At 44.5% G+C, this 25,583-nt stretch overlaps 1 protein-coding gene across 15 annotated transcripts in view; it reads right to left on the bottom strand.

Annotated features, from left to right (window-relative positions):
- LOC119456428 (sex peptide receptor) overlaps positions 1-25,583 on the bottom strand; it is a 441,000-nt gene that overhangs the window by 58,292 nt on the left and 357,125 nt on the right. For 7 of the 15 annotated variants that reach the window (XM_049669832.1, XM_049669834.1, XM_049669836.1 and 4 more), the window contains one exon: positions 6,726-6,803. The exons of the other annotated variants lie outside the window; for them this stretch is intronic. The gene's annotated coding sequence lies outside the window, so the exon portion shown is untranslated. The remainder of the gene's footprint in view (positions 1-6,725; positions 6,804-25,583) is intronic. 15 annotated transcript variants of the gene reach the window in all.

Raw genomic sequence — 25,583 nt, 5'->3', positions numbered from 1 at the left:
AATTACGTATGGCTCCTCAACATAGCTCCAGGAAACATGCAGCTGAATTCATTCACATAGAAAAATTTATTTTAATACTCAGCACTCATTAACTCGGACTCACTAAATATTAAGGGATTAATGGTAACTCCCGCTCTACGTTAAGGGGAGGTAAAGAATTGACCTGGCATCACGGGAAAAACTGTGCTTATATGTATATCGATAGTTACACATAGGCCGCATAGGCGGCGCCTACCGGTTGTGGTGATAAACCAAGGAGTAAACAATTAGCAATAATGAAAGTAAACATTCTACCTTTTCATTTGGTTTGTTGAGTCTTTGGTAAACAGTCTGTTCTCGGTGCAGACAAAAATTAGACATAATAACATGTCCCTTCACGACAGGGCATGCTCCCAGCGTACTGTTCACAGAATCCTAATATTATTAAGGTAAACTTAATTTAGGTGTAATTTTGACTTCGATCGATGTAGTCGAAAAAAATATCTTATTTATATTTACATTTCGGACAAGATATTTTTTAAAATGTGAAATAGCTTTCACGTCTGAAAGCTAATGCGAAAAAGCCGCTTTCGTCGAACTTCTTTGAGGAGTTACGGTTTTTTTCAATAGCCAATCCATCCGGAGAACACTGCAGAACATGCCCGAGGGTGCAATTTAGTTTCTTCAGATAGAGCGGCTCGTAGCTCCTCAATGCTCCAATTCCTTATTGAAACTTTTAGTTTTTTTTTTTCAGGCGAGCCCCGCATTTCGACGATGCGATAAATATGAGATCTCTGGAAATTCACGAAAAGCTTCTCTGATTTGCTTTTTGCACGTAGCACACGCCGAGAGCATGATTGAAGTACCTTGCGCTCACTTGAAACTAGTTTTTCACCAGAACAACCGAAGGCTTTCCTGGAATGAAAAATAAATGAAACAAGAGTTGAAGAGGCAATTCACATTCATCTACCTAAATACTTCAAATAGAAACCGTCGCTGTTGAGTTCATCTTGCGCAGTTTCAAGTATATGCACAATGCTTATGCATTTGCACTTATGTATATGCAAATAAATGTGGCGAAGCAGCCGTTTTTCTTTTTTTTAATAGTGTAACACAATAACTGAACATCACGTTTGCGTATTGGAAGCACGTGTTGGAAGCACGAGGACCAACTTCCCCCAAGTATTTCTGTGAATGCGTCCTGTATATAAATAAAATTGGTGTTTTTTCTGTCTCTTTCTTTTTCTACGTGTTTTATACTTTGCGTCACAGTGCCGTCCGATCAACTATACGAATAAGTTCTTCGGAAATTCAAAAGGTGAAAAACGTTTTGTCCAAGTGAAATTTTGTCATAAGTAATAGAGCAGCATGAAGCTAGAAAAGGAACACGGACGGGTTTCTCAGGAAGAGCTCTTCCCAATTGACGAAAGATGCGTCCTTTTCCAGGGATCGAACTCAGTACCAATGCAATTCCGGGGCGCCCGCTCTACCATCGGAGCTAACCGGGAGCCTAGTAAACTGCAGTAGGATGGTACATTAATCGACAATTCTAAGGGCAGGAATATTGAATATGGCAAATGTGTTTCCTTCGGGTTACTTTTGCAGGTTCTTGCTTCTTGCAGGTGAATGACAAATTTTGCTTTAACGCACACGCTACGCCTGTGGGCTTACGCGGCATTTCTTGCTGTTCTTAAAAATCTTGAACAATAATTTAATGCGTGTGGTTTACCATCATGAACCATAAGAGACTCCGTAGTGAGAGCTTAGGAGTAATTTCAAACAGCTGTAGATTTACTCTAGTGAAAAACTAGCCGGTGGTATTTGCTCAAAAGCGCGAATTTTTTCTGGGTTAAAGAGTTCAAAGCTCTGCAGTCGATTGTGTAGCCCGCCGGACTGCATTACTACGTATGCAAGTACTTTTTATCACCTCCGGTAAAAGTTTCAGGTAGTTTCAAGCCATGCGTTGGGGAAAGGCGATCTCTACAATATGACCAGGAACACTGACCGTAGGCACAGGGTTCTCAAGTTAGGTGATGCAGTAGCACCCCATTATCTCGAGTTCATAGATGTTTTACACAATGAATCGAGTGGTATTTGTTATGAGGTGTACATTATCCTTGCTAATGTTTATTGTCTACAGGCTTGCTCATGTGTCTCTGTTTTGTTTTTGTTTAGTATTGATATTAGTGTATGTGCAGAGTTATTTGTTAGATGTATCTATTTATTTGGTCATTATTTACATATTCACATGTCTGCACATTTATTACTCCTTGCCCTCTATCAATAATCAACCTATGTAATTGTGGAAGGTTCCCCTGTAAGTTCTTTCTAAACTCTGGGTTCTCCGGCTCTAGCATGTATTACCACATATGCTCTGCGAAATCAACCTTGCGTTTTGAAATAAACTTCATTTTTGTTCTTGGTCATACGAGGGAGTAATTCACAACTTCTTTTTAATGTGCATGCTTTTGTTGGAATGATACGGCGTGGTACACTCTACTCGCTTTGTGACCACCTCCGAGAGAATTTGGTTCGTCGTGAATGAGGGGACTGACTGCAAGGAAAAAAAATGAATGGATTAACTGTTGCTAAAATCTCGTTACATGACAGTTTCCTCTGTATGTGTCACGACATCAGATCCCCGTGGTGTTGCAGCTCGTAAGTGTGCTTGTCTAAGCAAATTATCGGTGTCTAAGCGAAGTCTCGATCATTACTGATTTCACTCATTACCCAAACAGGAGGCCAGCGTGGACTACAGGATGACAGCCATCAATTTATATTTCTTTTGACAGTAACAAAACGAAGACGAGGTTAATAAGCCTTCCCATTTCAACCTAAAAATGCATAGAATATCTTTTGATGTTTACGCGAAGACTACGACCTCGAGAAGAGAAAGCAAACGTTCAAAGTATCGAGCGTACAATGGAAGCTTGGTTGAACGTGACCTGAAAAAAAAAGTATCTTCATTTGGGGTGGCATTAGCCGACTTCAAGCTGCAGACAGCGTCGGCAGAAACAGCATTATTAAAGGACAAGATTCCGGTGCACCGGTTTTGCCATGGCCAAGATACGTTCACTTACTTATGCGTTCGCTTCACTGCCAGTGTGATGAAAAGGGGTTCCTGAATGTACTCATTTTCCCTATACATAGTGAAATAACCACCCTTTTGCACTCCTTGTAATTGCACCTGTCATGGAAGCCTATCACATTTGAACCCTACCAATGATTTTGTCCGAGGACGTCGGATAATTCGACTGTAGGTGGGCATGCAAAAACACCCGTGCGCTTGCGTTGTAGTGCAGGTTAAGGAACCCCAGGTGGTCAAAATTATTCCGGAGCCCTTCACTACGGCGTACATCATAATCGGAACTGCTTTTGGCACGTAAAACCCCACAAAGAAGAAGAAAGAAGGGCATTTCGCAATCATGTACAGGTCAATTGCTTTGTGATGTGTCTCCTATCATTAACTCATCTGCCTACGTAGTTTTCCTTTTGGCCTCAGAGTTTTCTAGGTGTCTCGAGAATTTTGCCTGCTACTCAAATACTTAGACATGTGATAGTGATATGCGCATATTGCGTCTTTCTTATGAACGATGCGCGCGGGCACCCCGACAAAGAAGACAAACTACTGATTGCTCTCGAGCTGTCGACTGAACTGGCCAGCGCTGCAGTTGTATTTTGGAAATATACTTTCTAAATAGTCTCCAGGGCTTAATCCTCAGTTCTCGTAACATTTTGGTGAAGGTGCGGAGTATGGATCCCAGTACCTCTCGTGAATGAAGGGTTAAGCACTGGAGACTATTTACAAAGTATATTTACAAAATACAACTGCAGTGCTGGCCAGCTCAGCCGACAGCTCGAGAGCAAGCAGCAGTTCGTCTTCTTCGTCGGGGCGCTCGCGTGCACCGTCCACAAGAAACACGCGATATGCATGTATCATTATCCCCGGCGGCAGAAGCACCATCCCGGTGCGTCTAAGTATCGGTGGTAACAGGAGAGTAATACGGTTTTAGGCGTGCGACATGCACAACGTCAGTGACATTCGGGGCAGATGAGGCACTGATACTGACTGGGGCGATTTCATAAGTAACAGGAGTCACGGCACGCAGCACTCGATATGGACCTGTGTACCAAGACAATATTACGCATTTATTAACGGAAAGCATGACCTGTAGTCAGAGCAAATAAATGGGAAGTGTTGACGTGGATATACCTAGCACGTAAAAAAAAAAACTTTCTTGCACAAATAGTCATTTTTATAGTCGTACCTTGGCATTTTGTGGTATGTCAGCCAAAAGCAACTCTCCCTGGAGTATTATTCATCTTGGCCGGTGACAGCGTCATTTATCTCAACGCACAGTCATCGTTTGCTTTTTTTCTCTCTTACGACCATATCTGGAGACAAATACAAGACAAGGAATACGTTCTGCAGCATATATATTTCGGAAAGCTTAGTTGTGATAAGTATCACTGCGAACTTCAATATATGGTGTAGAAATGAACTGTTGAAATATAGACGGCGGCGAAGTCATTCATTTGGCAGGACGCGACCATGACAAGGAGCCGTTAACGCCAGGTTTGGGAGAGTTAGTGCACGTCTTCTGCCCGTTCGGGCATTCCGGGTACTGTGGCGAGAACATGCTGGTGAACGTCGGCATATATATGTCTCTTTCTCGTGGATAGTTGTCTCCCTACCGTTGGCAGTTACCAGCCTGCTCTTTTTCTTCTTTTTTTTCTCTCTGTCCGCTTGTATATTTATATATTTATAAACCGAATACTATAGTAGTAGTAATTTCATGGACGTGTCGTCAGCAGAGGCATAGAAAGAAGACAATAGTGGCGATGTGAAGAAATGGTTTGTGGATTTGGTTCTCTGCATTTCGCCAACAAGTCTTACTTTTTTTATATCCATGGTTTGATAAGTTTGCGTGTAGATACAGCCTTGCACATATTAAACATGCAGGTTTCCTTTTTTCTTTAGCTTTTTTGATGTGAGATAAAGTGGACTTTATTACTAGTGTTTGAATACGGGTATAGACTTCCGAAGCACGTAACTTCAGGAGTAGTCGTCATTGTCGTCGTCGTTGTTGTTGTTTGTGGTGGAAATGATAGTCGTGGTTGTGGTGATGATGATTATAATTATGGTGGGGACGATAGTGACCATGATGTGTTTATTCTTTCTTTCAAGGATACGATCGCCCCTTGACCGAAGGCATATGAGTGAAAAGGGGAGATAGGGAACTCCGTTGGGTAGAGAGAGAGAAGTCGTAAGGGAAAGGCAGGGAGGTTACCCTGCACTGGGGAAGGGGGAAAGCGGATTGAAAGATGAGAAGGAAGACAGAAGTTCACACCCTGCAAATTTACACAGTCAAGCGTTCATCGCTGAGTTAGTCACAGGTGGTCATACATGCCGGTGTACGTCAAAAACGCAGCCGCGCCTTTGTAGCCCTGCACATAGCAGACACATCGTGCTAGGTAAAGTCAAATAAGGTGCCCGAGGTTGCTCTCATAGATATAAAACAAAATGTTCTCAAGAAACCAGATTTGCACATCCGGTTCAAGAGTAGAATGGAGCGAGACCTACAAGTCCGGCAGCCTATTCTTCGATAGTAGTATTTTGAGGGCGTGACCACGAGTGCCTCGAATGCCTCCAGAACGAAGTAATGCGCTTCATTACTGCACTTCCGAAGCACAGACTCATATATTAGCTTCTGACACTTATCAACGTAGTTTAGGACACCTATAATTATATAGCTTCTGCTAGAAGTTCAGAGCTCAAAGGCTGTTCTAATGCTAACATAGACCTATACAATTACTCAGCATGTCTATCTTTCTTTAAATAAACGTTCTGATTTTCTAGATAAGTAACTTTCGGATTGTATAGCTTTCATCATTGTTTCACTCCCTGTTGATTTGGTATAGTGCACAGTTTTATTATCTTTGTCTAACAAAAACGGAAATTACGCGGAAGAAGTCTCTGTGCACAAGGCAGCGAAGACCGCTTATTAAAAGGAAGGTTCTTTTATCAGAACGCAGTAAAGCGAACAGCGGAGCGAATTCTGGGCTGTTCATTGCGACACACTGTAGACTTTAGACACGCTTTGGACAGAAAAAAAACGATCTGGATGTGTTTTGTGGGCAGGAAACTTTATGTGACGAAGGTTACCGCCAGGGACAACAACACATTTTCAGACCTCATCTCCGTTTCCGTTATTCATGCCGCTGGAATTCTCGTTCCCTAAAAGTATATGACTGCACCGCAGAAGCGTGCGAATCAGAGTGAACATGGCATCGAAATATTCCCACGCCATGAAAATTTAACACTACGTTAGGGAAAAGAAAGCTCAACGCTGCACTAATATTTTCACGGAGGGCTGTAGCAAGAAACAAAAATCAACGGTACAATGTTACAACGCAATTCAAGTTGTACTTAGTAGCGTGCATGTAATTATTGACGTTAACATTTATTTTTAAAATCATATATTTCTCTACTGCCCGTTCCGTGGAAAAACATATTTATTGGCATGCTTTAAGCCGTTGTCAAGCCTGTCATATGCCAAGTTATGACTTAAGGATTGTAACTTTGTTCAGTTTATGTAAAATGCCATGGCGAGTACTTAAAGAGACTTCAGAACCTCGTCAAGCATTCCTATTTGCATTTATTTCTGGAGCTCATGGACATTTAAGGGCCTAAATAAAGCCAGAACTGAACTGAATCGAGCAGGACTCCAGTGAATAGTACTCACTATCTCGTGAAGAGCCGTCTCCTCCGAAGCCGCTCCATCGCGGCCAGCTTTGAAGCTATGGCGAAAGAATGACACGACCTGCACATAGCAGAATGTTGCATACAAGTTCTGTTGTTTTCTACATAACGAACACTTGTAAATTATGTTACACAAAGGACGTTGTGTAAAGCAAGAACACCCATTTATTACACTACAATTCAACAAGGTCAAAAATTAATCCGGAGCCCTCCACTATATATACGGCGTGCCTCATAATCAGAACTGGTTTCGGCACGCAAAACCCCAGAAAGAAAAAGAAGAAACAAGACGGTGCCAGACTATCTGCATATATATATATATATATATATATCGTTCAGTTTCTCTCTGCTACCCATAATTTAGCCCACTTGTTAGCAATATTTTGCTTATGACACAATCCATATTATTACGCTAGCTTGCGTTCTGGTAGGAAAATACTATCTTTTTTAACCAATATTATTATACCTGTTAGCAAATAAGGTGTTCAGTATGCCACCAGCATAATTAATACTTATTTATATGTTATTTTGCATACCTTGATTAAAAGTTTACTTTGCTATGAGTGCTGTAATAGAACGGTCATTGCTTTAACAGTGCAAGCGCTCATAAGGTTTAATTACCCATACATCTAGCAGTGAAGAAACACTATCTAACTAGAAACACTATCCAGCTATGAAGAAACAAATCAGTTCGTGCTTAGCGACTGACAAATGCTATGCCCAGACAAGGAACCCTTTTTCATAAAGAAATAGCAATGGTGATCTTTTTTCACGCAAAATTCCCTACTCGTAAGGAATGACATTTTTCTTGTGGGATCTGCTCTTTGAACTGTTCACTACAAGAAAGCGCTGACCAAGCAGCTAACATTGGCAACATTGCTTGCCAATGAATCGCTGTGCTAATTATTAGTATAATCTTCAAATAGTCGGCGAAGTGATTTGCAAGTGGCAGCGAATAGAATGCCACATAGTGTACTCAGCTCAACGCGATGGCTTAATCTGCAACTGCTTACGTAAGTGTAGTTTCATATAAAAGACTTCATGACCTGTGTGGTTGCCGCATAATCAATAAGTCACTAGAAGAACGTATATTTAACTATGGTGCAAAATGTTTCGAATGCCACGTGCTACCATTATGCTTTTCATTCGTTTTCAACTTCAAGACAAAAATAACTGCAAGTGCTAAAGCCCGGCACAGTGCACTGAAATAATAATCGTGTTATGCATCAACGCTTATGTCGTTTATACATCAAAACTGGGTTTCATAAGATACATTTAACATGGGTGCATTACGAAACTTCTCGTGGTACAATAACCTGACGTGCTTCTCTTGTAGGCTTTGGCCGCAGATTCTGATAACAAAAGAAATGCATCCTGAATTGTTCCCCGACGCCTTTGAATAAAGGGGCCAAAGGAAAGAGTGAGCTCTCGTCTGACATCACCAAGACCACCAGGCTACCCTGACTTGAAATGTCATGAAATGTCAAAGTTTGTGACATAACATGAAGAGCCAAACACGAAATGTGAATTAAAACACACTATTGGCTATAAGAATGCCATAGAACGAATAGGCTTTCTCGTTCTGTGTCGGTCTCGGTGCTTTCAATACATTTGGCGACTGCGGCGCGCGGTAGTGCTTCGCACAGCACGGTTTATTTTATAAAGTATAGGAGTTGAAGGGGTTGCGCAACTACGATTCTTTAAGCTCACGCATGCTGTTCATAAAAAAATGTTCGAGGCGTTGAGGTGCTCATCCTGTCAAGCATGAGTCCTGTCTTCTATCATTTCGCAAGCAAGGTTAGAAGCTTAGGTGACCCTTCCAACTCACAGACTTCATGGTTACGCTTTGCAAGCCAGAATAAAAGCTCCCACGCTATCGGCGGGCCTCGCATCTACAGTACCCCGTCTAAATCCTGTGTCGCCCCGTCGCCAAGTCATCAGAAGTCCATTAAGCGACGGTAACGCTTCACAGACAATGCTTTTAAGAGGCGTTCGCAGCTGTTCTAAATGCCCAAGGGCTGAGATGCGGTCAGGCATGTTTCTGCAGTTTCTAGAGCACAGAAAAGCACTCGGAACGCCAAGAAAAAGTGACGGTCGGTGAACTGGGAACATGGTGAAGAAAACAGATAGAAGGATGAGACATATGCCAGGAGTATGACGTTGGCGCAGCGCTTTTCTTTCGTGTGTGTCTATCGCGTGTCTTTTCTTGAGCATCGTTGTTTTCAGCGAGACATTCGCGGGAGTGGGCATTTGCCATTACGCAATGTCGCGGACATGCCTGCAGTAAGGTGACATATATGCAACGCAGCCGCTCCTGCGTTCAACTTACCAGACGCCCGCGATTACGAAAGAAAGCAGCCACCCAGACCGACAAGCCGGAACATTCACCAGGGGACCGAAGATGAAATAAAAAGGTAATGCGTATGAAACCAGAGGAGAAGGACATTTCCCTCAGACTCATTAGGGCGACAAGCGGAGGGCGTAGTTTTAAACGACGTGAACAGCGTTGACTTAGTGGAGGCGCTAACATGAGAATGTGGGGAGACGCCAAGTGTGTTTTTTTTTAAATTTCCCTTTTCATGTTTTTTGTTCTTTTATTTTCTTTCTTCTCACGTGCCATGCTATTTCCGCCGCAATTCCGCTCTCTTTATGCAAATTAATCTCATTTACGAAGCTGCTTCGCATCCATCTAACGTTGAAAAGCAGTGAATGAAAACTCGAGAAATGGAGAATCCGAGCCTCGAAGAGGAACGCTGGCACCAACAGCGCGCTCGGAATATTTTGGGTGTTGCCACGATATCGGAATCGCAGAGGAGCTGAAATCATGTCCCCCAGGCATGTGTGGAGCAAAATGAAGTATCCAGTTTTTAAAGCCCTTCACTTAAATCGTTTGTTTCTCTTGAGGCAAAATATCGCTTCTTGTTTTGTTTCGCGGATGCGTTTCGCTTTGTTCTCCTCTATCTACCCACGCAGCGTTGTGCGTAATACGCTGTGAAATAGAATGTTTCGGTTCTGGGCATTGATAGCACCGCAGCCGGAACACCGATATGTTGGGCTTTTAGTATTTCGGAAGTTGTGTAATGTACCGTCTGATCGAGTTAGGACGTCCCGTGCTTTGACTTATATAATTAATACTCGTGCCACGTTTCGATCTCCAAAAAGTACGTGTGAACATATTTTTGTGGCGTCATCTTTAAAGTGAAAGAGTGGTGCCTTTCGTCGCTATGGCAAGACAATGCTACCCATATATTTGAATCTTGCGTTGAAATAACAAGAAAAGAAAAAAAGCTTAAAATCTATGAGGAACCAATATCGATCAACTGATTGGATCGAAAGCTACTCTCATAAATCTGTCACGATTCATCGAACTATAGCACCATGAATGCGGTGTGATGTTCAGGGGAAGACGTCACTATGCATAGTAAACAGCGCAAGCATGACAAAATATACCATATTCGGGCCTATCCAGCATCTGGAACGTCGCCGCGGATATACATGCAGATGCCATGCGCATGTCTGGACCTAACTAGGGAGCGTTGCATGTAAACGGCGCTGCATGTAGGCTCCCTAGACCTAACGTTCGCTTATTAGTAATTACAGAAACTTTTTAAATGATCATGCCATCTCAGCCGCTTTTATCTCATGTAGCAATACTTGCATATGCGTAGCAGGATCGAAATTCTCGGCTTTCATAAAATAATTTTTCACTAAATCAATTTTAGGTCTCTGATTTGATAAAAAGGACCATAAGACGGCGTTTGGTCAGGCTAGTTGTATTTTATTTGGCTAGTCGGTGCATATCGACAGGTTCGGCCAACAGAATTTTGCACGAGGACGACAGAAAAGAAAGGAAAGAGAACACCGCTGTTCTCGTTCCTCTCTTTTGTGTGGTTCTCGAGCGAATTTATGCTCGCGGAACCTGTGAAAGAGAACAATCTGACGGTTACGCAATCGGAACCCGATTGTAATAGAAGCGAATGTGAACGCATTCTTACAGTACTGCGTTATAATCGCCGTATGAGCGAGGAGCCTTGGAGACACGTATAAACCACGTGAGCGTCCCGTGTCGGAAATAAGTAGTGACATTCTAAGGGTTGATCGGCGAGGCTTTCTCAGTGATTTGATCGTAATCGAAGAAATGTATGAGGTAACTATTACGGGTTGCTCTTTATTACCAGCCCTCCAGGAAATGAGCATTCCCAGACAACTGCTCAGTAATGAAGCTAACATCTCTTGCTATGAGAAATCGTAGATTGTCTATACGTTACCCCACATCAGTTTCTCTCACCGTCAGCTCTCAAAACGCGCTTTCTTGTTGGCCCGCTACAGGGACTGCCATGCGATTGAGTTATAAGGACGAAATGAGCAACACTAGTCCGCGCCATGCACCCGCTGATTACAGCGTCTATCTGAGACTCTGAGTCGTATAACTGTACTTGGTTGTATTGTAAAAACACAAAGTACGAACATTATATTACGCCACGCTCTTTTCACCAAGGCACTGTCAGCGAATGGGTAGTAACGATGGCGGATACCCGAAAGTTTCAGCTCAAGCAATCCATCATGCAAAAGCAATCGCCAACCTCATTTTTCCTGCTGCCATAAACCTTTGTGTGTGTGTGTGTGTGTGTGTGTGTGCGTGTGTGTGTGTGTGTGTGTGTGTGTGTGTGTGTGCGCGTGTGCGTGTGCGTGTGCGTGCGTGCGTGCGTGCGTGCGTGTGTGTGTGTGTGTGTGTGTGTGTGTGTGCGTGCGTGCGTGCGTGTGTGTTGTGTGGTGTGTGTGTGTGTGTGTGTGTGTGTGTGTGTGTGTGTGTGTGTGTGTGTGTGTGTGTGTGTGTGTGTGGTGTGTGTGTGTGTGTGTGTGTGGTGCCACTAATGTAGCCAAGGCCGAGACAGCAGATGTGGGGTATTGTTAAATGTTTGGGTAGCTTTGATAGAGTACAGTATAATGTACACGTAGGATTACTAACGCAAAGTTCAGAGCACTGCCGAAAATAATGTATGCAGAGTCAGGCAATTCATTGTAGTGAACTTGTTTAAGTTTGTTGCAAAGTAGACAATGAAAAAAATTACATGTAAAGGTCCGGCTTAAGCAGCTGTGCTAAGTCCATGCAACAATCAAAATCGCACCATGGAGTTACACGTCCCAAGTTATATACGCGTGACGCCGTAGTGGGGTATTTAGTGCGAAGCATTTTAGGGGCCCGGGCTCCGGTACCCGGGCTGTCGGCGTTTAATGTGTGATGTCGTCACGCTCAGAAAACACAAGCGCAAATAGGTCCAAGACATGCCAATACCAGCGCAAGACCTTGTAAAATTAAACTAACTAGATTCAGAACAATATAAAATAGAGGAATACTGATGAAAGAATCGAATTAATTAACAGAAATTTGTTAAAATCGCTTCTAACGCGCACAGATGATACCGGGGCATTGCAAGAGAGGGCGCCACCACGCTTCTAACTCGCCCGGCTGTTACCGGCGCAGCACAACAGAGGGCGCCACCACCCCACAAGTGGAGAACACCACCCAGCGAGAACCGTAGGTAACGTGCAACTCCCAGAAGCGCTTGGGTTTAAAGTGGAAGGAAACATAAACAGATCAGCCGTAGAGATCAGCAAGAGACGATTAGAGTACTGGTGGAAAAAAAGCAGGGAAAAGATGGATACGACCTGATCTCTTAAAATCATAGGCAGCGGTACAAGGTAAATTTTTTAAAAAGAAAAATAATGAGAGGTATACAAAAATGCTAGATAAAGAACATGTATAGTATACCTGATTAAATGAAGCAGGCTAGGTGACTATTTGTCGCCACCCCGTTTCAAAGGGGATGCCAATAAATCATCATCATCATCATCATCATCATCATCATGGAAGGCTTCCGCTCGCCGCGCCGCCGCTCAGCGCGCGACATCTGGCAGGAGAGGAGGAGCGCGCCTAGAGAAGCCGTTCCAGCGCTCCGGGGCGCTCCTTCCCGCCATGGACGGCAGCCAGCGCGCTTGAAGCGACAGCGGGCGCTCGCCCGTGAAAGACAGCGCCGACGCAAAGGCAAGCTAATCCCAACATCGTGAAGGCCCAAACACAAGCTGCTCGCCAATGTCACAAGCTACTCGTCAGCTGTCGACAGATGTCGACAGCGTCGCCACAAGATAAGCACAGGATGAAGCAAGATAAACACAAGGGAAACAGCAGGGAAACACCGTCGAATCACTGCTCCGCACGTCCCAGCTTTCATGCTGAGTGGAACTGCATTAACGTCAAGTTTACCATTGCATTTTTTCTAGATTAATTTTGGCCGCCTGGTGTTCTTCAACTTATACCTAAATCACGTGTGTTTTTAGCATTCACGTACGACGCGACGCCTGAGGCACAAAGAATGTTCTGCATTTGCCGCCAGGGCCGAAAGTTCAGGCACTCGGCTAACACTTTCAGGCCTATAGATCTTCCACATACATGTATAATATTCAATAAAGTGGATGGGAAAACAGTGCCGCAGTGGCTCTATTGGTGAGAGCATCGCGCACGTAATGCAAGATGTGGGTTTGTATGTCACCTGCAGCCAGTAGAACTTTTGGCCACTTTCTTTTTCTCTTTATGAGCAACATTTTCGGCGTTCAAATATAAAACTAGTGATTTACTCCATTTTGCTTGGTGTCATTGTCCGTTGGCTTCACATGATTGTGACTAACAAGAAATAGCGCCCCTCAGTTTCCCTTCTTCTTGTTCAAATGCATCTCATGTAACATCGACGGCAGCTTATGACCTCGAAGCCCTCTGTGGGATTCTTCATTTTATTGAGAAACCACACCATCCACGATCACTTTTCTGCTGCACCAAGGTGGCTCTTCGCACTGCGTCACCGATCCCACAAGCAGCTCGCAGAGATCAAACAAGTCCACCATCGCTGCAGGTGGCGAAGGATATTATATACTATTTCAATTTCTGCCTGGTCAATGCGACGTCCATGAAAATGATCAAGCAAACACATCCACCCCATCTGTCCACGACGACGCAAGCTACATTGCCATCCCGCTTTCGAGAGCCTACGCAGCGAGAAAAGCTTGCGCGCTTGCGCACGATCTAACATTACAAAAATGGAGCTCAATAAAATTTACAAACGCACGTCTTCATGCCTTGGATACCAACTTACAGTTGCGTCTACCAACCGGCCTCTCGCGACGTGACTGCGCCCTCCCTCCTAGTCCATCTATGCCCTGGGGGAGCATGTTCAAATGTGTACTCCTTTATTAGCGGAATGTTCAAAAGGCCACTTTATGACTTTTGCACGTGAAGCGAAACAATTGCGCATTTTCTGTGCGAGTGCCCTCGTTTCAAACACCAAAGAACATCATTATTTTCCACACTATAGACCAGCTGGACAAGCGCCTACTCATAGAAATTGAATGTCTTGGACATCAGCGCGAGTGCCATTAAAGGTGCTGCTGCGTTACATAAAACATTTTAAAAATGTTGCGCAACAAATTGTGGCTGTGCGATACCGTGTACTTGGCGAAGTTGTGTCAGTCTGTATCTGGCAGTCACAATCTGTGTGATGGTGTGGGGACTTGGTAGATTGTTTGACAGTGCCCCCGCAGTCTTCTGTTGTTCATCCGTACCTTCTCGGTTTATTTTCTTCTCTCTCGTTTTTATACGCATTTTCTGCTTCCCCTACACAGGGTACCTAACCAGATGTATCCTCCGGCTAATCTTTCCTGTCTTTCGTTTGCTAGTATTTCACTCTCTTTGTCAAGAGATCCCTGGTGAAACTTGTTTGGTGATAGTCTACAGAGAAATCCGCACGTCAATAGAAGCCAATGAACCTGCACGCATCACCAACGTTAGCACAGTACGTTGAGAGAGAGTGAGTGAGAGAGTGAGTTGAGAGAGAGTGAGAAAGAGACGGTTCGTATTCAAAACTTAGGAGGTTTCTCTGGTGGTACGGCCTAGCGTGCTACTCCGGGTAAATGGGATGACAAATGGAATGATACACAAAGATCACACAAAAGACACACGACAGAAAGCGTAAAGCTGTTAATTTGCCTACACTTGGCTAGTTGACCATGTCTAAAGCATGTCTTGACTATGTCTAAAGTTCACCGAGCAGACGACACAGCTATCTCCACAGCTGAATAGTTACAGAAGGCTGGCATGCCGTCTTTTTTGTTCTGTTTGCTTGTTATATGAGCACAAAACCAGCCAAAGAAGTTTTAAGAAAAAGCAAGGCGATTTCATTACTTAGAAGATCGAAGCGTATCGACGTGTTGCTGATAAGTTTACGCGAACAGCTACAGCTACCTATTATACTCTTTAATTACAGACAAATGGCAGCGGCCGTGGCCAAACTGCTCCTTGAGTTTTTAACAATGATAAAGAGAACGTGTGAGAACAGGCTAGTTGGTAATTCATGTTGAAGCGACAATTACGGCGCCGAAGAAGACTGTCTCTGTCTCTCTCTGTTGTTTGCACCAGAAGTAACACAGGCACTGGAATTCAGCGGTTGTGTATTTCCGTGTTATTCGTACTGCGTGGTTGCTGCGCTGTAGTCGCTTCAATATGATAACCAGATGCCGCAACACACATCGAGCACACCCAGTATTATAGCGAAATTCGTGTGAATCCTTGCTCAAATCGTGCGTCCAGAGCATGATGTCGGAACTTCTGAGAGTCCATGTTTTTAGTGCTAGATATTTTTTTTTACTCACAGCTCTCCCCGTCAGCGATATAATCTTGAGCAACACGAGTTCTCCTTTATAGCATTCAGTTCGAAGATACCTGATCACAAGTTCATAAGCAAAGAAATAAATGTGTGCTGGTCAAAAACGCTTTTGCGGTACTCTTGACGATCTCATACGTTTCGAAGATAAAACAAATGGTTAAGAGCTACACACCCTAGAATGATGTTCACACTGCACAGAAATTTAGCGCTGATTCACTCTGCATGCCACCAGACGGCTGCCTGCATTGTTCTCACCAAGGGCTCAAACCCACCTCTAATTAGATGACACGGGTGGGAGGGCGGTGGTTTCACTGGCAAGCCAAGCGTGGAGTTCCTTGCTGTGCCCCTTATAGCGTTGACCCGTAGAGTTCCGTCATTAGCAACTCGGGTTGGCTTGGCTTAGCTGTGTGGCGTTGCACCGGCAGCCTTGCGGCAGGCAAGCCGGAAGATAGCCGCGGCTTTTTCCGGAACCCTTATCGTGGCCCGGAGTGCTAAACTACATTGACCGGGCCCACGGTGAATAAAAAAGAAACTTAGGAAGGCTGTACGAATGGTAGAAGGAAACGAAGGCGCCTGAGATGCGGACACATTCTGCCACGCTTGGCTGAAAGCTGTCGCTAGAGCTTCGGCAAGCAACAAAAACAGGCTAATTTACCCAAAGAAAAATTGCTGCTCACCAAAGGTCAAATATCGTAGACGACATAACGTGGTGAATAAAGAAAGAAATGGATGCCGACGTCTCGTGCGATTGAGCGAGGCTATGGATTGAGGAACCTAAGAAGAAAACAAGGACGGGAACGTGGGATTTTCCTCCGTAATCAAGCGCAAATACGACCGTTCCCTGTTCTTCCTTCTGTTACCATTTCGTCGTTGTTTCCGAAGAGCTCGCAATACCCACCAGCGCGGTACATGAAAAGAGAGAAAAAAAAGAAGAAAAATAGAAAAGACTCGTAGGACAACGGCAGCGAGTGTGCCGCGTGTGCAGTGTCAATACGGCGTTCCTCGCTACGTAACTCCTAGAAAAATACGGCTGTTCATTTGATTTTTTTTTCTTGTTTGGCTGATCCGTGTCGCTTGGTAGCGTGCGCAGAAAGCGTCCCCACCAAGCTCACAGCAATGTTGAGCTGAGAATCGCCGCTCCGACTATATGGAATGCCTGAGCAGAACTATCGACTGAATTCGATTTGCTAGCTGGCTGGCTGAATGATTCAGCGCCGACGCTATCGCATAGATGCGCGGCCGGTAAAAATGCGCTCGATTGCAGCTATGTCCTGAAGTCAGTAACTATGCCTCTATTTACGAGCGAGCCTTGCTATAGTTTCGAGTGAGAGCGGCAAGTGAGGCACGGTCCTTCTCGTTCCCTCGTGTCACGTCAATACAGTCCAGTTACTAAACCTAAGAACGGTTTCCTATCTAGTGACCTTCATGCGAACTTACTTTGACTCTACAGTACATTTCTCACAGTATCATAATCATCATGAGCCTATATTTATGTCCACTGCAGGACGAAGGCAGCTGCGATCTCGAATTACGCGTGTCTTGCGCTAGCTGATTCCAACTTGCGCCTGGGAATTTCCTAACTTCATTACTCCACCTAGTTTTCGGCCGTCCTCGACTGCGCTTCCCTTCTCTTGGTATCCATTCTGTAACTCTAATGGTCCACACTGTTAATTACCTCAAATGCTCGAAACACATGGCCGAAAAGGGCTCGCTACGTATTTCGCATGTCGTTTGCTCGCATGGACAATAAGGACCCCTTTTCTATATTCCGTGCAACTACACGTACAGTACAGCAGCTGCTATATTGATCAAAAGACTACTAACGTTTCCGTATCTGCATGAATTGTCGTATTTTAAACTACCGAAGAGATTACAACAAGCATTTCAGTTCATATCACAAACTGCACTGTAACCGGCGGCAGTCTAACTGTTTTGCATTGAACGAAGAAGGGGGCTAGTTTGCGTGCGCCTCGATCGCAACGTGCCCCTAGAGACGAAGTTAATTTATACGCGCCTCTGTTAAACACCGAGCGATGTCTTCGCAGTTTACTACTACAAACGGGGCACGAAGCCAGTGCGTAGAGACCTTGCCTAATTAATCGCAACCAAATCTCTTGCCTTAATGGCCTCTCGCCTTCTAACGGGTTGTCCCCCTAGGCAAAAGCCACACAGGCTCGGCGTCTCCTTTCCGTGAATTGCAGAGAGTTTTCCAGCGTGCACCGCGCTACACCGCTGCGCTGACCGTATGCCGTTCGTGTACGAAAAGCCTGGCAGCGATTAGCCTCTATTAGCTCAATCTGGACGGTTGCCTCGTTAGGGCGTCCGCTCCCGGGTCGTTCAATATCGGGACGACGGGGCCGCTCGTACCGAACTGCGCGTCGAGATTTTGGTTCGCATTTTCCAAAACTCTGGGCGCCCAGGCACAGCGTCCGAGTTGTTTTGGCCCAACAAGCGCCTTCTCTCTACATCGCCAGCCTACGAGCCAGAAAACTACGCCATTTGGAAGCCACCGGCTCTGTGAATTTTTACTTGACCGGCAAGGAAGCGATTAAAGTTTTGAGTGGGCAAGACGGTGCTCTCGGTTCCTTGTTTGGGTTTTGATTCCGCGCTATTCGCCAGCTCGCCGCCGTTGTATCGACCCCTTGCGTATATATCCTCTGCAAACGTGCTTTCAGATAAGGCTGCGTCCTTCTCCTTCTGATAGGCTGGTTAGTTGGTTGGTTAGTTCAAAATGTCGAGAGTGCTAGGGAAGTGGGAAGGACGCCTCGTAGTGAAAGTTCTTGTCATATGCAATGAGCGCGACCTGATTTCAAGTTTAAGTAAGGGCGGTGCCATGGCCATTTTAAAGCATAAAACATAAGCCGCAAAGCGCGTGAGCGCAGTTTTTCAGTGCCATCGCACCGTTCGAAACGCTTTATCAGCAATCAGCCTTCAGTTCTGAACTTTGACGAGTTAGTAATTCATTAATTAAAAAATTAAATTATGGGGTTTTACGTGCCAAAACCAGTTCTGATTATGAGGCACGCCGTAGTGGAGGACTCCGGAAATTTGGACCACCTGGGGTTCTTTAACGTGCACCTAAATCTAAGTACACGGGTGTTTTCGCATTTCGCCCCCATCGAAATGCGGCCGCCGTGGCCGGTTAGTAATTCATAGTAAACTTGTAAAACCGCATTACGCACCGGACATAGGCAATGTAACAAGCACAACAAACAGTTTGCTGTGTCTGTCTTTTTTTTACCTCGAACACCTTTTCTTTAAAGGGAAGCTTACAAAAGTTCCCGAATAACGTCACTGCAGATTAATTATTTGCCCAGGAGGACATATATACTAGAAAAGTCACCGCAACCAATTGTGATTAAAATAATTACAATAATATAATTCCGAGTTACCAGCTTTATGGCACATGCTTCTATGAAAAGTTGAAGGGAGTGGTCATAAGAGTCCACTTCCGTGTTTCTACATTTTAAAATGGCCATATAGACAAAAATAACTGTCCGTCAAATCATTCGCTTCAATTATTTACCAGATTACGCACGCGGCATCTCGAAGCTCGGCTCTGCGTCACAACGTACCCCTTCGTGACGTAAAAGCGGGGCCTAAAATAAAGCTACCTGTCGCACGTCCCTCCTCCCATGAAAATGTTCTGATTGACGCTGTGCACAATTCCGATTGGATGCATGGACACTCCAGCAGCAGGAGCGAGATGGACAGCTTGATGGCGCGGTATAGCCGAGCTTCATTTTTATGCCAGCCCTACTATGCCAGCGAGGGATCGAACCACGACGCGCGCTTGGCAGTACCGCATGTGTAATCAGGTAAATTGAAAGGATAATTTGTCGCCAGCTATTTCGGTTTACATGGCCGTTTCAAAATTCAGAAACACGGAACTAGACCTTTGTGCCGATTTCTTTCAACCTCCTCCTACAAAATCGTGCCTTACACTTTGTAACTAATAAGCTCAAAGTTATTTTACTTATTTTATTATGGTGTTGAATTTCTTTGTTTTTTTCTTTCAGATCATGTCCACCTAGGCAGAAAACTCATCAGTAGTGAGGGAACTCGAGTAACTCGTGTGGGCTTTCTTTTTTTGAGAAAGTGTCTGATGTAAAAAGGAAAAAAAATCTATATAGCGAGCGTGGTACACATGCCTGACCACCTCGCAAGGCAATATCCACCTACCACCTCTTGCAGTGTATGTGTTCAGGCTTTCTGCATGAAATTTATCAGTCAATGCTGATTTTACCGCGAAAGCATGCTATAAACTCAAAACTGCATGGTTTCGTTGTGCACATCCGTCCTTTTTGCTACGCTGACGGCCATCGTCACCAAATCATCCTTGTAACTTCATCATCGGGCCACCTTGTCATCCTTATCTTCATCATCGCCCCATGGCAGGAAAAATAATACAATGCGCGCCTATCACTGGGATTGTAGTTAATGTGTAGTTGGTAATGTGTAGTTGCGAGCTACAAGCACTAACCACTCATGCGCAACTACACGCGCTAACCATTCGAAATTGGTCAAATTTTGGGCATCACGCAGACTCCGCACATGGCGACGCCTGTACATTGATTATGGAGGCCGAAGGAGACTGTAGCACATGAATTTGACATTGTGTGAATCGCAAAGAAGTTATTCAGGAGATGGCAGGGCTGATCTCTGAGAACCGACTCCTACATGTCGCCGCAAATGAGTTCGGAGCAGAACCAATGGCTGAAACCAGCTGATTTACTTTGGTCAAGAGACAGTCATTCAATAGAGCCATTGAAGGTGCGCAAGCACCCCCTTTCAGAGCCAGTCTCAATACAAAAAGCTGGAGCTCAATTTCATGACGCCACGTCGTCTGTTTATACGCGCACGTACTCCTGATTTAAAATCAAAGTATGCCTCATTATGGCTCAGGTCACTACGTTGTTTGTATGCTACAGCACAAAAGTATAACACCAGCTGCTGCAAGAACATGATTTATCGCGATATGAGGAATATGTCGTGTAATATCTTTCTCACAGAAAAAAAATTAAGTCTGCTCCGAAAATACTGCGAAGATGCTGCGCATGCTAAGCCAGTTGAATGCGAATAGAGACTATCGTTGAGCGACAATTGAAAAAGGCAGAGAGCCTGAAATATCGCCTGGGAAATCGAAATATTACCTAAAGCGCCAACTTTGATAAAGCTGTTTGACGGAGTCAGAGTTGGCGGGAAACAAGGCAGGAACAAAAAGAGTCTTCTGCGTTAAAAGAAAAATACATTGTCCTCGTAGTGCAGCAAAATATACTCCTATTGCACAGCCATACCGGCAGAAATGGTTTCTATTGAACTATTCTTTATCTTTTGCGTTCAAACAGTAGATGCTACCGATGCATGCTAGTCGCATTTGGCGGCGAAATCAACGCTTCCACGAGGCGTCTCCCTTTCGCAACCGATGAATCCGGCAGCCTATTTAAAGCAGAGATGTCTGCGGAGCACACTGGATGCGAGCAACCGAAAATGAGTGCGAGCGAAATGAGTACTAAAAAAGAATATAAAAATGCGGATACAGCCACCACTTTGTTGAAAAATTCACGATCCGTTTTTCATGAAGCAGCTGATTTATCATCAGCGAAATTCACCTGACAGCTCCGGAAAGCTCCGAGTTTCCGGATGTCAGAAAGAACTATGCGAACTAAGTTTTCGAGTGACGCTTTAAGTGCCTCGCGATGTCGACGTGGGCGTTCCAACTTCGTTACTCGAAAAGTGACAGCCACTACAGGCGTGTTTCATTTCTGGTTTCTTCGCGGTTGTTTATGCCATGACGGGAACTGCGCCGGGTGCCGGGTACGTTGTTTTGCTTCAGGTTCCTGCATTCGAATTGAATTGCTGACTATGACCAAATGTTGCGAAATACTTATTCTTAAAAAGCAAGTGCTAAGTGAATAGAGAATGCATGTTTGGCAAAGTCGAAGTTGATTCTTGGCGTTCTGGCTTCTCTCATAGATCCACCACGTGTCGTTTTCGGTTGACTGGAGTGTTACTTGGCGTTACGAATTGTTTTTATCGGGTTGAGTGTAAGAGCGTTCCTCTTACTTGTGTATTTTATTTTTGCTTTTTTTTCCCGTGAGCTTAGTGCGCTAACTCAATTCTCACTTTCTTCTGTTGCATGTTCGTAAAAACTATATAACTTTGCTTGTTCTTTTTTTACTGTTCCCTGATTATTCAGTCTATATGCACGAACGAATGCATATGGCAGGAAAGCCCGCAGCCATCATCACCTTCTTCCAATATTATTTCAATCAGAAAATGCTAATTAATGCTGAACTCTCCTCTGGATGGCTTTGTCGCCAGAGGAATGAAAACTGACAACCGTGATAATAGACTTTAAATAGAGTGTAATAATAACTGGCGCTGACAAAGTAGTTTTCACATATGCAGGACGGTTGAGTAACAGGCCTTAAACAAAGTAGGCCTCCGCTACACGAATGAGACCAACACAGTAGTGTTCACTATTGACCAACTCGAAAGTTTTCTTTTACTCTCAGTATAAGGACATTACTTCAAAATTTGACTGACATTTGAAGTACTGATGTAAAATCAATATACCATCAATGGAGAAATTGAAGAACTCTATGAAAAATATCGAAATTATTTCCTTCCGCGAAAATAGCTATCGCGGTTTTAATTTTTCGAGGCTTTATATAATGCGCGGCAGATCTAAAAAGTGCCAGATGAGAATGGAATTGCGCGCAGTGATATTCGTGCCCTCGAACATGCTCTGTACGAATTATAGATGCTGCATGATGACATAATGCGTGAATAGGCCGTGAGCAATAAAGATTGATTGGAAACAATGGTCCATGGCAAGGTACCTTCAATACTTTTCACAGAAAAGTATTGAAGGACACTGGTCTTCGCTTCTATGCTTGCCAAGAAACCTCGTCTGCTGAAGCGATGGAGAAAATGAAGCCAAGCGATATAGAGATAAATAGTGCATGGCATTTCTTGAAGTACCATCAACGTTCGGCTGTTGCCAGACTACGTAAAGGGCGAAGATACTTTCGAGGTGGATGGTGATGTATCCGACGACCTGGTAATAGCCGTCGCCTCTCAGCCACAATTCCTGCTTGCGGAACTATTCATAAGTTTGGTCTGCATACAGCAGAAAAAATATGTTCAATACCTGTCAAATAGCACAAATGTCGCTACACGAAAGTACTTAGTTATGTGGCGTGCTTTTAGATCTCGTGTGGTTTCTTTGGAGCTTCAGCAGATTATAAAAACAGCTACCTTCGGGAAAAAGGAACAATTGAATATGTATTACCAGCCTCTGCAACTTCTCCCCTCAAGCTTTTAGGTCTAAATCAATAGTTATTAGCTGGTTAGTTAATTTGGAATTACTCACTCAAAAGTATAGTAAAAAACACCTTGATTTGCTCGAGAGAACAGCGAACAATACTAAGTTGGTTGCATTCACGCAGCGCACACCTGTTTCTTTTCTTTTATTTTAATGACAAGGCGCAATTTAGCAGAAACATCCTGTATAAATGTTGGGTAAGTTGGGTGTAAGGTAAGAAAGAAAGTCTTTCTTTTCCTTACAAATATAATACCTATACATTTTGAGCCCCACCATGACTCTTTCAAGACCTTAAAAGTTACCGTAAGCAGCAAGCCTCACTGACCTTGACAATAAGGTGTGTAAGAATGGCTAAGAATGGAAGGCGAAGTCATCCGCTCAACGAAAAATACTGCATATGAAAAGTAAAGTGCACTGCACGCATGTGGTTTCTGCGAATAAGCTTGACTAGCAGTATCGCCTTCCGTGGTGCACTCCAGCTAATGTCCTCACAGTGCACCGTGGCCCTTGGTGATGAATGGTCGTGCCAGATACCTCGAGAACACTCCTAATATCCCGCGTTGTACTCTCGTTCTTTTTATATTCAGTCTTTCAGCTATAGTCTTTCGTTCGTTGCATGCATTTTTCATTGGATCACCCTTTCGTGTCCATGCATGGAAGAAGGCTACCACGTTAGCTACTGTAGGTCGAGTAAATTTCTATTGCAAAGAAACTTGCGAGCCGCCATCGTTACTTAAGGTACAGCTACTTTGAGCTGTAATAAGCGTGTGCGTGAGTAACAGGATAATTGCGAAGCTCATATAGCACAGCCCGCGAAACGAGCACTCAGATACAGGCTTCTGTCACAGCCAAAAGAAGAGTTCAATGCTAAACCATTGCCTATTTTTTCTTTCAGCTCAAGCTTTCGTGCATCAAGGACCGGGTTGTAGATTTCGCGGAAGGAAGTGCGTTTTTGTCTTCGTACCGAGCACTCTTTAACAAGACTGTACGTCAATAGCGTCATAAAATAGCGATAATAATACCAAGAAAAGTGTACGAATTAAAATACAGATAGATCATTTAACAATTTATGCTCCGATTATGTCACAGTTGTCCCTCTCACAAATATATGCGCTGTACACTGTAGGGCGTCATGACCCATGCATAACGGCCCACTAATCGTTCGTTAAAAAGAGGACGATGAAAAAAAATGTGTATATTTAAAGCATAACGTTGTACCGTTATCGTCGCTATACGGTTCAATACACGCCGCCTTACTGCGCACAACATGCGAAACACCAACGGTCGCGCAAAGCACCACGCTCTTTTCTGTTCCCTTGTGCTGCTTCCCTCTCCTCTGGCTTTTGGTGCCTCCAGGCAGGAGTGCACACAAGTAGTTTCGCTACGAGGTCCTTCCACGTGTGCTCCCTCCGAGGCCGAGTCATCCTGACTGAAGTGCTTCCAGAGAGGCGACAACACGACAGTCGCTTCCGGGTCCAGCTCCCAGCTTAGCAAGGATTGTGCTTCACAATGTGTTCGGGGCTGAATAGGCGCGAACAATGTTTTCTTACTTGTCCACTGTTTCTGAACCACCATTAGTGTTCTCGCGGTGCGCCATTAAAGCTAAGATAAAAAAAATACATGAACCACCTTCCGGTTCTTCACGGTGGACGGAAGCCATACTTTCAAGTTGATTTTTTTATTTCCCGCTTCCGTTATTGTGCTAGCCAGTAGGCGTTTTATTCAGTGAATCAGATCCAGGCAACGCTCCTCACACCTGCTTTCTTTTCTCATCTTTCACGAAAGAATTCACGCATTTTATTATGAAGGAGTAGAAAAGCAGAGTTTGACACGGCTCACTCAAGTAAGGAGGACGAGTTCATTTTCGTCGTCCTATACAGTCGCTACAAAGCAGATCCGCGAAGATGCAGTGTAGAGTGCGGTTTTCCCGTGTACGTTCCCGCTTGTTTGAGGATCGTGCGTTTTGGAAACCATCCTTTCATTGCTTGCCGCCCCACTCGAGGCCAACAGCCACAAAGCTGAACTAGTTGAACTTTAAGAATGGTTGCCCTTCTGTCAGTCTGTGCCAGATGGAGAGGAAGAGGGCTTTAGCCCTTTATGCGACCATTGCTATCGGGCGCAAGCCTGCACACACCACACATTGACTGACGATACCAGTGCATTCATTTTTGAAGTTCAACCAGTTCAATGTTAGGGTGGTCCACCATGGGTGAAACGGGTGAGTAGAAACAAAGACAGAAAAAAGTCAGTAAGGAAAAAAAAGTGCGAGTTCCTGACTACTAGCGAGTACCATTGGCGCCTTGAACGCCGCATGGTTTCAAAGGATGCATGCGCATACGTACGTAGCGTTATTCGCATCCATTCTGTTCGCATGAAGCGTTTACTTCCTCATTACTGTGCTGTCGCGGGTATGGGAAGGCGAGCTTTCAGCTTTTCTTTCCTGTCCCCCGCACGGCCGGCGCCGCCGCTGCCGCGGATGCGTAAACTCCAGGGGCTTTACGGATGCGTGGAGGCGCGCTTCATCTAGTGGTGCTGGCAGGAATCCAGCAGCGCGCGCGGCGCTTGTGCTCCGCTGTGACTGGTTGGCCTCTTCGGCAAGAAAACAGCCAGGCAGCAACCATGATCACGAAACCCGGCGAGGTTCGCAAAGGATCTCGCCAGGAAGGACCTTTTAAAAGAAGGTCCTTCCTTTTAAATGGTCGAGCAGATGCTGTCGACAGAGCGGTCTTTCCTCCGTCTCCTGGATAAGCACTTCGGAAAATCGTTAATGCTTGCTGCGTAATAATCGATGGTGCCG

Source organism: Dermacentor silvarum, chromosome 6, assembly GCF_013339745.2.
Source record: "Dermacentor silvarum isolate Dsil-2018 chromosome 6, BIME_Dsil_1.4, whole genome shotgun sequence".
Classification (NCBI taxonomy): Eukaryota; Metazoa; Arthropoda; class Arachnida; order Ixodida; family Ixodidae; genus Dermacentor; species Dermacentor silvarum.
The sequence above is the reverse complement of the archived record's forward strand: the minus strand, read 5'-3'. Positions and strand labels throughout refer to the sequence as shown.